This window comes from Cannabis sativa, chromosome 8, assembly GCF_029168945.1.
Source record: "Cannabis sativa cultivar Pink pepper isolate KNU-18-1 chromosome 8, ASM2916894v1, whole genome shotgun sequence".
Classification (NCBI taxonomy): Eukaryota; Viridiplantae; Streptophyta; class Magnoliopsida; order Rosales; family Cannabaceae; genus Cannabis; species Cannabis sativa.
Genome location: NC_083608.1, coordinates 44,256,799 through 44,270,637, shown reverse-complemented (window position 1 = coordinate 44,270,637; position 13,839 = coordinate 44,256,799).

The following is a 13,839-nucleotide window of genomic DNA, read 5'->3' as shown; positions in this document are numbered from 1 at the left end:
GATCATTTTTCGTATGCTTTGGTTCGAGTTGAATTTATCACACTTAAAGATAAAAGTTATATCATATGAATAATACATAATTTTATTTAATCAGAGATGCTGTGGCTACTCTCTAATTAATTAAAAATATATATATTATTTATATTCCTTATCTCAAAATAATAATTTGAGATATGAATTATTTCAACTTATATAGAAAACTTTTATCATCATTTGCAAGTAACATATTGTCTACGTATAAAACAAATATTACTCCCACTAGCCTTCTGGTATATAATTATTTCCATAATTCTCTTTTCAAACCTAAAGGAAAAGATGATATAATACCAATTTGTGAGATGTTTGTTTTAATCTATAGGTAGACATCTTAAGCTTGCATATGTTCACCACTATTAGAGAAAAATCTTTATGGCACTCGTATACCTTCTTCTCTAGTTCACGTTTGGAATTGATTAATGAATTGAAACAAGCAACAAATGCCAAGGTCTATAATAGAATCTTTTATAAAAACAAGTGAGAATGTAAATCTCATTTGTTATTGATTCTTAGTTCAAAATGAACTTCTTAGCAATGAATATTCTTTTATATCTTTATGTTTCTCAATGTTGCCTAATGAATATTATTGGTGAAAAAACCTATGCTTAATTAATGTTCTCCACCCCATTAGACAACTTTACTAAAGATAAACTTTATTGCTATTTAAGATATTCATTTCTTCATTCATGGCATATTGTACTACAACTTCAATTCTTTATCATTCTATAATTTAATTTGTGTCTCAAATTAATATTGTAGTTGAACTCTTATTGTACAAAATGTAATCACTAGAAAACATTGATCTTACTGTTCTAATAAGTCATCTTAAGGATGGACCAACAAACTCTTAAAAGAGCAAATGGTTCAATAACATGTTATTTTAGAAATTGTAAGCAATTACTAAATAACATAACTTATTAGAATTTTACCAATGACTTGTATATTATTAATGATTAGTAATGAATTCTCAAAAACCATTAATCTTAAGGGATGTTGTGAATCATAATTAATCTAACACTTGAGGTGGAAGTTTGAGAAAATATGAATGATCTTTCTCGGAAACTAGGTTCCTAGATTGATCACTCCCACTGATCAAGTCAATTCTTAATTCCACAATTCTAGTGTTGTGAGATGGATAATAAAATATGTAACCCTTAAACCTTATAGCTTTTCAAATGAAATATGCTCATTTATGGTTTAGGGCCCAGATCTTTTCTTTGACAATTGTACTCTAACTATATATGGGTATTTATAAAATGTGTACATGTCATCAAGTCAGTTTTCAACCTTATCACAACTCAAAATATGTTTGAGAAACAACTTTGGTTAGAACACGATTCGATATGTACACCCCATTGTTGAGTATCAATAGACAAAGATTTAGAAAAGATTGGAGTTTGCTATGTAGGCTCCACCCCATGTCCAAAAAATGCTTAGTTTCTTAAATCTGTTACACACTATAATTTGGGTGTACCAAGCATATGTATCGGGCAATGAACCCATGCTTTTAAAGAAACTTTACAAATACACTCGGGAGTTTATCCATACTCACGAATTTTGATGTAGTATTCTCCATTTTATATTTGATCTCACTATCTTAATATGCAAAATGCACCATTTCTCTACTTAAGATTTAAATGTCTTTGAAACATATAAATCCATACTTTTGTAGAAAAATTATTTATGTGAGTAATCGTTAAAAAAGAGATGCAAAATTTGAGTCCATGTCTTCAAAATTAATTGACTTGTATGATTTCTAATATGATAGAATTCTAGTATGCACCGATTTTGACTTGTTGGAATACATATTCTTAATGAAATTCACACAAGTTCTAAATAAAGTTAGTAAAATCAAGTGTAATGAAGATCCCCACCATTTACTAACATTTATTCTATTTATGGAGATATGTTCCATAATTTTTGGTGCTATAATGTAGAAGAATTCTTATTAATAACACATTTCTTATTGTCAGATTGAACTTGCATATCTTTATGAGTGACATCATTTGTAGTAAAGACCTCTAAATGTGTCTAAATCAAGTTTCAATAGAATCTTGGAACATAAGGATCTTTGCCAATTTTAAAACAAAGCCACTACTATATTGCTTGTTCCTTAAACTTCTAAATGTGAGAAGTTATCTTGTCTGTGGATAAGATTTGCTCACGATTCGACTTTCTTAGGTTTATTTGTAAACCTTGCAAGAAATTATGAATGTGGAATAACAATCTAAAATAATCCACTATGTGTTAATAATCACATTAACTATATTAGAATGAATTCATACACAATAAATTAAAATTTATTGGTGATAATAAAGTGTGATTTATTTTTCTTAATTATACAAGAAAACCGTATATGCTAGATGAAATTATCGTAATAAATTTTGAAAATTTCTACCGTTATGGAAGAAATTTTCTACTAGTATGGAAGAAATTTATGAATAGTGATGTAATAAAATTACATATATAGTTTTGAGGTTTAAATGAATCATGTTTTTACCAATGAATAAACATGCTTAAATATGAAATCTTATTAAACAAAAATTGCCTGTGGGCTAAATTTTTAATTTAATAAGATTAGATTTAGATGTAGATTATGATAGATTTACACAATTTATGAAAAACTTAAAGTTTAATATTTCTATCTTAATGAAAGGTATGAAACACTTAATTATTTATAAATGTTTCAAAATTTTATACTTTATGATAAAATTATTAAATTAAATCTACATAATTTCCTGTGGGATAAATTAAGAGAATTTAATTTAACATATTAATCATGTGAATATAATAAAATCCCCGTAGGGTAAGATTATTATGTTCACATAATTCATGTCCATTATGTGATCTTAATCCACTTAATATATATAATTTTATATAATTAAGGATGCCGTGGCTACTCCCTAATTATTTAAAATTATGTGGTTCACTAGACACCAAAGTATAAATCGAAGATTAAAATTTTACTAAATCCAAAATTGCACATGTGGGCTAAATTTTAAATTTAATAAAATTAGATGAACTTTATGATAGATTTAATTAAACAATTAGTTTTGGAAAATGAAGGTTTATTATCTATCTTTAATTAAATTTGTGATAACACTATTAAATTAAATCCCCATAACTCCCCGTGGGGTAAATTAAGAGAATTTAATTTAACATATTATCCTAATTAATTATACAAATATAATAAAATCCCCGTGGGGTAAAATTATTATACCTATATAATTAATTACAAGTTATGTCCATTAAGGTAAATTTTAATTAATATATAATTTTATACAAATAAGGATGCTGTGGCTACTCCCTAATTATATAAAATTATATTTTCACTTTGACATTAGGTATTGGGCTCTACCTAAAAGTAATTTCGTTATTAACATAGTAGACAATCACTGAGATTAATGCTCCTAGTGTGGTCGTCCGAAGATCATTAAAAACCGTTCTAGATATGAGCATTTGTCCCAAATTCATGTTTTCTTATGTCAAACCACAAAATTACTTACATTTTATTCATATTTTATTCATTTTAGGAAGTTTTATGAATATTTTATGAAGTTTTATGAAACTTAATGTGCTATATAAAATATTCAACCTATCTTAATGTTTGAATATTTCTAAATATATCTAGCACTATAAAAGGAATTTATGTATAGCATTTAAATCATACAAATCTAAATTAATTGCATTAAACATAAATTTGCCAAATAAATACAAATTAATACAATTATTGTATGATAATAAATTAAATGCTTAATTCCATAATATATAATTAATTATGCATTTATGACCATATAATATCTTAAATATTTATACTAATAATTAATTTGTATAAATAAGGTAATTATACAAATTAGTACAATTAATTATATGGAATGAATTAAATGCAAAATTAAAGACTATACTTAATGGCGTATTTTTCAAATTTTATTAATTTAAACAATAAATTACATAAATTTGGTAATAAATAATTAAATGCACAATTATACAAATTGCACAATTATTACATGCCTAAATAAATCATGTAATTAATTACCATATTAAAACAAATTTCCATTTTCGGTTTATACTAAATAACATATTAATTCTAAATATATGTATTAAATTAAAAATGGAAATTAATGAATGTAATTTATTGACTAAATTAACAATAGGAGAATAATTTATATTTCCAAATAAATAAAAAATATATATATAAAAAAAAATCGAAATTTTTCCCTTTTTTTTTTTTTTTTTTTTGAAAAATACACTGCCATAAACGACATGATAAAATTTCCTTAAACTTTCAAAAATCATGAAATCAATTCCAAATGAATCTAAATGCAAAAATTAAGACATTCATATAGATTTTATGCATCGAAAATACATAAAACAAAGACTTTAAAAATCACCAAAATTTTCTGAAAAATAATTTTGAGATTTCTTTGTTTTTTCAAAGTGGATTTTCATGCTTAGAACAATCTATATTAATATATGAATGTATTAATACATATACAATATATATATAAATATATATACATATATATACAGAAAAATAAAAATACTGTATGTATATATATAAACATGAAATGTATATATGTATATATTTGTATATAGCATTTAGATATATAAATAATATATATATATACAACATATATACGTAATGAAATGAAGAAAATATATATATATTTATATGTATATGAATATATATATATATGAACTGAATGAATAAACAAGTATATATGTATGAAAATATATATGTATATATATAATTGGGATTGAATGAATATGAATATATAAATATATACACAAACGAAAATAAATATATATATCAACACTGAATTAAATATATATATATATAAACACTGTATATACGAGTATTTATATATATATATATGAAACTCAAACTAAAATCAAGGCAGAGATAAAAACCGCTCTGATACCAACTGTTAGACTTTTATATGTATAAACTGAAATGTATATGTTTAAGTATTAAGTGCGGAATTAATCAAACATATATACACTATGAATAAGGATCGAAATACCTCCAGCCATTGAATCTTGAGCTTCAAACCCACATAAGCTTTGATCTGCAAAGGAAATTGACTACCATGGGTAATCGGGCTTCCTCGCTCTCTCAACTCTCTTTAGATGGAATTTGCTGTTATGAACAGAATGAGTGAGGAGCTCGGGGACCGAGACCCTATATTTATAGGTGAGATACTCCATCAGTATCTGTGCCACATTAATTGTCAGAATATTTTGACAATTAATTCAGGAAATCAAATCAGGTAATGAATATAGAAATCTGACCATATATAGAATATTACGTAATTGATTCTGTCCAGATTCAATGAATATAAAATATTCATTTATCAGAATCAATAATATTATTTTATTTCCTTAATTAGAAATATTCTAATAAATACCTCAAGGACTCCAACTTCCCCCTTCTATCTCGGGTGACAATCTTGTGTGTAAACTCCATAAATCCATCTATGGACTTCGCCAATCCTCAAGACAATGGTATAAGAAACTCATCGATGCTCTTCTTGAAGAGGGATTTACTCAATCACAAGCCGACTACACCTCTTAAGTATTTTCTTGGTTTCGAGATTGCAAGAGCCAATTCTAATCTTTTTCTCTCACAACGCAAGTACACACTTCAATTACTTGCAGATACAGGATACACCAACAACAAACCCGCCAAAGCTCCCATGGATCTGAGACTAAGACTCAATGATCAAGATGGGGACCCTCTCGATAATCCATCTCACTATAGACAACTCATTGGTCGCCTCCTATACTTGACTCTCTCACGGCCCGACATCACATTTGCCGTCAACACTCTCAGCCAGTTCATGTCTTGCCCTCGCACTACACATTTGACAGCTCTACACCATCTTCTCTGCTACCTCAAAGGATCACCTGGCCAAGGAATTTTATACTCTTCTACATCATCTCTCCATCTCCAAGGATTTTCTGATTTAGATTGGGCAACTTGCTCAATCATTCGTCGATCTACTACAGGATATTGCATTTTTATTGGCGATTGCCTTATCTCTTGGAAAACAAAGAAACAACCAACGGTCTCTAGAAGTTCAGCTGAAGCAGAGTACCGCGCCTTGGCCTCTACCACAAGTGAGATAACATGGATACAATACCTACTACAAGACCTTCACATCGAACAACCTACACCTGCTTTCATCTACTGTGACAACCAATCAGCAATCCACATCGCCAATAATCCAACCTTTCACGAACGCACAAAGCATATCGAATTAGATTGCCACTTCATTCGTGAAAAAATCCCCAAGTCTGCCATTAGACTCATCCCTGTTAGCAGTAATCTACAACTTGTCGATGCTTTTACCAAGCCTCTCCCCTCTACCATCCTCAATTCTCATCTCTTCAAGATGGCCATTCATGATATCTATGGTCCATCTTGAGGGGGGGTAACAAGAATATTGTATTACTGTTAGTTGTATTACTGTTATACTCTGTTAGTGGTTCTGTTATGTACATATACCAGTTGTAAATGTTCTGTTTAGGCTGTTAAGTTATTTGATTGATTTGGTCCCTTGATTAACGGCTCTCCCTGATTTGAGGAGATCTGTTTCCTCTTTTCATTCATGCCTATTTATAGGCTTATTTCCTTTGTAAACATTAATTCATTCAATTCAATAAAACCACTTTAATGCTTTTCCTTTTCTTCCGCAATAATTATTTAAAATTTTACAAAACTTGTATGAGGCTCACATTTAACACGCTATAAAATAAAAAGGTCAGGCGGGCAGGATTATTTGGACCATATTTTTATTGTGTTAAAATTTTGTAAATTTTTTAAAATTTTGCAGGATGTTATAAATAAATACAAATGTGTACGATCATAAAAAAAAAGACTAAATTTTTTTTCTTAATGCCAAAATAGATAACAAAAAATTACATCAATGGGGATAGGTGCATTATAAAATTTTCCAAACATTTTCTTACATAATTAAAATTAAAATATATGTACTCCGATTTAAAAATAATAACAATTAAAATTAAATAATATTTGTAAACTAATTTATTTATTTTCAAGCTATTTACAAAACAAAAAAGAAAAAATTGTATCAAAAAATACATAATTACTTAAAATTGATGACATGTTGCAAATGGTAGCCGACATCTCTATTTTATAGAAACAGATCGAATCAAAGTGAATAATTGAATAGAGGGAACTGGTCCCGCCATTTAAATTATATATTTCTTTTCACTATTCGTACGTACTCGTTTCTTTTTATTGTTAATTATGTGATCATGGCAAAACCAAAAACGACAGAAAAACAAATGAAGTCAAGGTCGTCTTGGAATAATTATGGACCCACGCCAACTAAATCAACATGCTCATATATAAATCGTCCCAATAATTTGTGTGTGAAGAATAATCTCAATCTAAAAATATTTTATTTGAAAATAATCTCTATTTTTGTATAAGAAAAGGATTATTTTACAATTACACAAAAAAAAAAAAATAAAAAAAAAATTACAAAAATACAATTTCACGAAATTTTAAATATTGTTATGATTTTTTTTTTTAATTTTATTTGCAGTACAATCTTTTTATATTGTACTCTTGTTAATTTGTTGTTGGTTTTTTATTATCTGTTATTTTTATGTTATTTTCATATTATTTTTATGTAGTTTTCTTATTGTTTTCGTGTTGTTTATATGAAAACTATAAAAATATATATAAAAAAAATCTTTAAACGTAAAAATATAATTTTTTTTTACAAAAAATTGTGTCTTATGTAATTATCTCGTAATAATCAAATTTCAATTTGGGCTAGTTATAAATAAAAATAACCTTTAAATTGTAATTAATTATACATTTTCTTAAATCTCGTATTAACAAAGTATACATTTATATAAGAATAATAAAATGTAATAAAATATACATATATTTTGTAAATTTATTTATGTAAAATTAAAAAAATTATTCCAAATTATAATGCATATATAAATATTATATTTACTCTAAAATAATTCTATTATGATATAGTATTAATAATTGTTTATTATTATTATTGTTACATTGATATTTTTCAGTATTTCAATTTTTATTTTTTCTAGTGTAACTCTTTTTAGTTATAAACTCTTAATTAGAATATAATTTGCTTGTCCCAAATGTATTCTTGGATAGATATTCTACTGTAATTCTAATTAAAAAAAAATAAAAAACTATAAAATTGAAAAAATAAATTATAAAATGTAAAAATAATATTTTGACCATTTTAAGATATATTTTTTTTCTCTTGGATTCACTTGTACGTATTTGAAAATAACAATGCAATTTTTTTTTTTAAGATAAGCTAAGGTTATCAGTTTTGAAAAGATTATATATTCATATATATTGTAGATATTATCTTATTTTTAACAAGAATAATTTTTTAAAATAATTATCCACCTATAAATAATTAATATATTTATTTTACAAAAGAGAGAGTATAATTGTAATAAGATGATAATATTATGTTTAATTATTAAATACAATAAACTAATATTAAAATATAACATTTATCAGTTAAAAAATGCAAATTATAATATCCAATGTATATTATATATTTTATTTTATTTTTGAACAATTTTTTTTCTTTTCTTTTTAATATACAATTTATTAAAAAAATTGTTTATCTACACTTTTTCTTGTCATTATGGAAATTTTATTTTTAGTATTATTATTTGGTATTTTAAAATGTGTAATATTATACTGATGTAACATTTTAAAATTAGTTAGCGATTTTTCTTATTAATTATTAAATTAAAATGTATGAGACTCGATATTAAAATGCACTATTTAGAATTTACTTGAAGTATTTCTTAATATTTTTTTTTTTTTGGTTTTAGAAACTAGCTTTTTAACTATACAATATATAGTGACGAGAAAATTATATTAATTATTATGTAGGTATTCATGAGGGACCAAAAAATATATTCTAATTTAAATAGATATAATATGTACCATAAACTTATTTTAGTAAGTGTGAAGTTTTTTTTTATTATTTTAATTATTATGCTGATCCACTATTTTTTATATTTTATTATGGATTTTTTTAAGGGGGTTGTATTATTTTATTAATTTTTTTTTTTGTTTTTAATTTTTTTTTGTAAGGAAGATATTGTATTATTGATTAGTCCCTCAAAAAATAATTTCGAGAATATCCAATAAAAAATCTTTTAAAAAAAAAGAGAAGATCCAATAAAAAATGAAAACTAATTAATGGGAATGGTGATGGGATTGGGACCATTTTTGCATTAGTCTACTACTACTAGTAGTTGTAGACTTGTAGTAGTCGTTTCTTTTTTGCTGTTCCACTTTACTGAGTCAGTCAAGTCCTATTCCCAAAAGAAAAACCAATAACATATATAAAAAAGAGAAATACTAAAAGGCATCAGTGGTGTCAATTACCTTCTTACGTGTCAATATTGTTATTGGTTTAATTTAGTATCAGTATCTATATAGTTTAATATAATAGTTTGTAGGAAGTATCGCTAGTCAATCGTGATACCACACGTCTTAAAAATATTAGGCACTGGTGCTTAATGTCAATGCTCAATAAAACTAATGGTAAGAAATGTAGTAAGAGTCAATTTTTGAAAATTTGGTGTTGGAATAATGTAACAATACATACAAAAACATAAAATAAAATTGGAAAGGTGGCAAGGAAAAGCATGTATACTACGTTAAAGCATTAATTGAACATGTGCCTTGCCATTTATGGGATCCACCATCACTGAAACTTGTACGTATGTTCATGGAAAATTCAAAGATTGAAACCCTTTTCAAATGAATGGTTTGTATTTGTTAGTGCACAAAATCGTTTCAAATAATATAATAAAAATAAAGTGCAGTTTTTTTATTCTGAAATGATATAGTTTTAATAAAAGTGAACTTAAACGCAGATTTTAATAATACAATAAAAAGTTATGGGATATATATATTTCCTTTAAGCAAAAGTTACATTATAATTTGCGAAAATTCCTTTAAATAATTTTTGTAATTGGACAAAAAATTTGTAATTAGTTGGGTTAAATCCAAAAAGAAAAAAAAAAAGAAATAGAAAAAAATCTAAAAAAAAAATTGTGTGTGTTTTTAATTAATTGAAAATGGATTGTTATCATTTCTCATATTTACTTTCTGATAATCAAATTTATTTGTGCTCTATCTATATATGAATATGTGAAGTATATTTTTGAGAAATATAATTTTATTTCACTCACTTTATTATCGTTTAATCGAATTTTCTTTTTTACTTAAAAAAACTCAAATATAACTCTTTGTTATGTTAATTAAAGAATTATTTGCGACATAATAATATTTCATATTTAAAATTTTATACACTTATATGATAAAGAGATTGAGAGAGTCGTGCACATCATCGAACGAGACTTGGGCACCCCGCCTGAAGCAAACCAACATCTTCAAATCTCATAACTTTTTCACATAAAAATTCAAAACCTTAGTCGATTGAGAAAAGAAATTAACAAGCGCGAGCGAACAATAACGACGAAGAGAGACAATTTTTTTTAAACAAAGAGATGAATTTTTTGAAGGAGAGTTTCTACAATAAGGGAAACGAAGAGAGGGGGATCCAGAGATTTTTTTTGGTGAATTTTTATAGTTATGTTATTTATTTTTAAAATAAGTTAATATCATGATTAAAACATATCTATTCTATATAAAGTGTGTCTATATAACTGAAATTCTTGGTTTATGAGAAATTTATGGGTGGCTTTTTATTTTTATTTAATAAAATAATAAAATATTATTTATATATAATAAAATAATAATAAAACAAATCCTATTAATATTTGAATTGATATTTAGCATATTTCAACTCTATATAACTATAACTCTAGAAATTATATATATATATATATAAAATAATCTTCCATTTTATTTATATTATTTAGAATAATTCATTGTGGTTCAAGATCACAATGAACAGAAAAAGTGGCAAAAACACAAATGTAGTTTAAAATCATAATAAACTAAGAAAGAATGAGAAGAGATTATTAAGCATTAAATATTAAAAATAAAATGGTTTTAATATTTGAATTGATATTTAGCATATTTCAACTCTATATAACTATAACTCTAGAAATTAAAAATATATATATATATATAAAATAATCGTCCATTTTATTTATATTATTTAGAATAATTCATTGTGGTTCAAGATCACAATGAACAGAAAAAGTGGCAAAAACACAAATGTAGTTCAAAATCATAGTAAACTAAAAAAGAATGTGAAGAGATTATTAAGCATTAAATATTAAAAATAAAATGGTTTATGAAAAATTCATGGTCACTTTTTATTTATATATAATAGCAGTATCTCTTCTCTTCTTAATTCTCTCATTTTTTTTTTAATTTTTTATTAAGTTTAAAATATCCTAAGTCTACCCTATTATAATTAAAATAATATTCTTAGGAAATATTTTAAACGGATATAAATCTCCATGTATATATTTATAACCCTAATATCATATATAACCTCTTTAAACCTACAACTCAATATAAATATATAAAAATAAATTTGTCTGATACAAGCTTTCTATCACCATATCTATCTAATATTACTAATATTATTAATCTTTTATCTAATATTTTCACCTTCCTTCTCTACATATTCTAGCATTGTATAATAAATTTGCTATTGATTTATTTTTGTTTTTTCTATTGGATAGCTATTCTCCATGCAACTATAGTACTTTCTTTTTTCTCTATATATTTTTCGGTTGGTTATTTTCTTAAAAAAAATCATGAAATAATAGATTCTTTTCATTTTTTTTTTATTTCTCATTGATATTATGCTATAAATGAAATAGTTGTCTCTATTATTTTTTTTTTTATTTACCACAGTGATTTTTGCTATAAATTAAATAGTTAAGGTTATGGGTTAATTATGAAATATTTTTTAGTAGAGGAAAAAGAAATTGAAAAGTTTTTGATGATAATTGATAAAAAATGATGACAAAAAGTATTTGGATGATTCACTTGCACTCTATCCATACAATTATTAATAATGTAAACAATATTTTATTAGTTTAATTTAATAAAACAAACTGCTATAGTCATACTTTATTTAGTTACTGAAATCTAAAAAAATAATAAAAAAAAAACATCAAAACCTTAAATAAAACTAATAACAATAGTTTTGAATGATCGAGATATGAAAATAATGCATTATGAGATACAATAATTTTTTTCTATACCATCTTATTTATTTATTTTTATAAAAATAATTTCTTTTAACAAAGCAATTTAAAATACTACATATATAATAAATTTTAAATTTCTTAATAAATAATTCTAAAAAATAATTAATAAAATTGTGCATTTAGTTTTTAATAAATAAATTATTTATAATAATATGAAATGAAATAGTATATTTATAATTTTACTATTCTAATTTTATATTTTTAAGTAACTATTTATTATAATACTAAAAAAATTACATCAGCCGCGCGAAGAGCGGCTATTTTATCACACATTCTCTTATTTTATTTGAGAAATACACTATACATATAAACTAAAAGTCCCACATCATTTAAAAATCGTTTAGAAGTTATCCATGTAGGTTATAAGTAGTAGTTTTATCACTTTACTTTCTTTTATCTAAAAAATATTATTTTTTTACGAGTAATTGAATAATTTCTTACTCAATATTTTTTTATATACATATTTATTTATATAAGTAATTATTTATTTTTTAATAATTAACTTTGTAGTAATAATTTTTAATTTTATATATATTTATGAAATAAATTTTAGTTTAAAAATTTTATTTTACTATTCTAAATTTTTATATGTTCGAGTTAAAAATAATTTTTTATAGCTAAAATTAATTTACCAATCATCACTATATATATATATATATATCAATATATCAATATATCAATATATATATATATAAAGGAAAGCACAAAGGGAGTTTAGGTGGCAACCTATTATTTTTTCTATTTTATCACACATTCTCTTATTTTATTTGAGAAATACACTATACATATAAACAAAAAGTCCCACATCATTTAAAAATCGTTTAGAAGTTATCCATGTAGGTTATAAGTAGTAGTTTTATCACTTTACTTTCTTTTATCTAAAAAATATTATTTTTTTATGAGTAATTGAATAATTTCTTACTCAATATTTTTTTTATATACATATTTATTTATATAAGTAATTATTTATTTTTTAATAATTAACTTTGTAGTAATAATTTTTAATTTTATATATATTTATGAAATAAATTTTAGTTTAAAAATTTTATTTTACTATTCTAAATTTTTATATGTTCGAGTTAAAAATAATTTTTTATAACTAAAATTAATTTACCAATCATCACTATATATATATATATATCAATATATCAATCAATATATATATATATATATAAAGGAAAGCACAAAGGGAGTTTAGGTGGCAACCTATTATTTTTTCTTCTTATTTTTTCTATTTTATCACACATTCTCTTATTTTATTTGAGAAATACACTATACATATAAACTAAAAGTCCCACATCATTTAAAAATCGTTTAGAAGTTATCCATGTAGGTTATAAGTAGTAGTTTTATCACTTTACTTTCTTTTATCTAAAAAATATTATTTTTTTACGAGTAATTGAATAATTTCTTACTCAATATTTTTTTTATATACATATTTATTTATATAAGTAATTATTTATTTTTTAATAATTAACTTTGTAGTAATAATTTTTAATTTTATATATATTTATGAAATAAATTTTAGTTTAAAAATTTTATTTTACTATTCTAAAT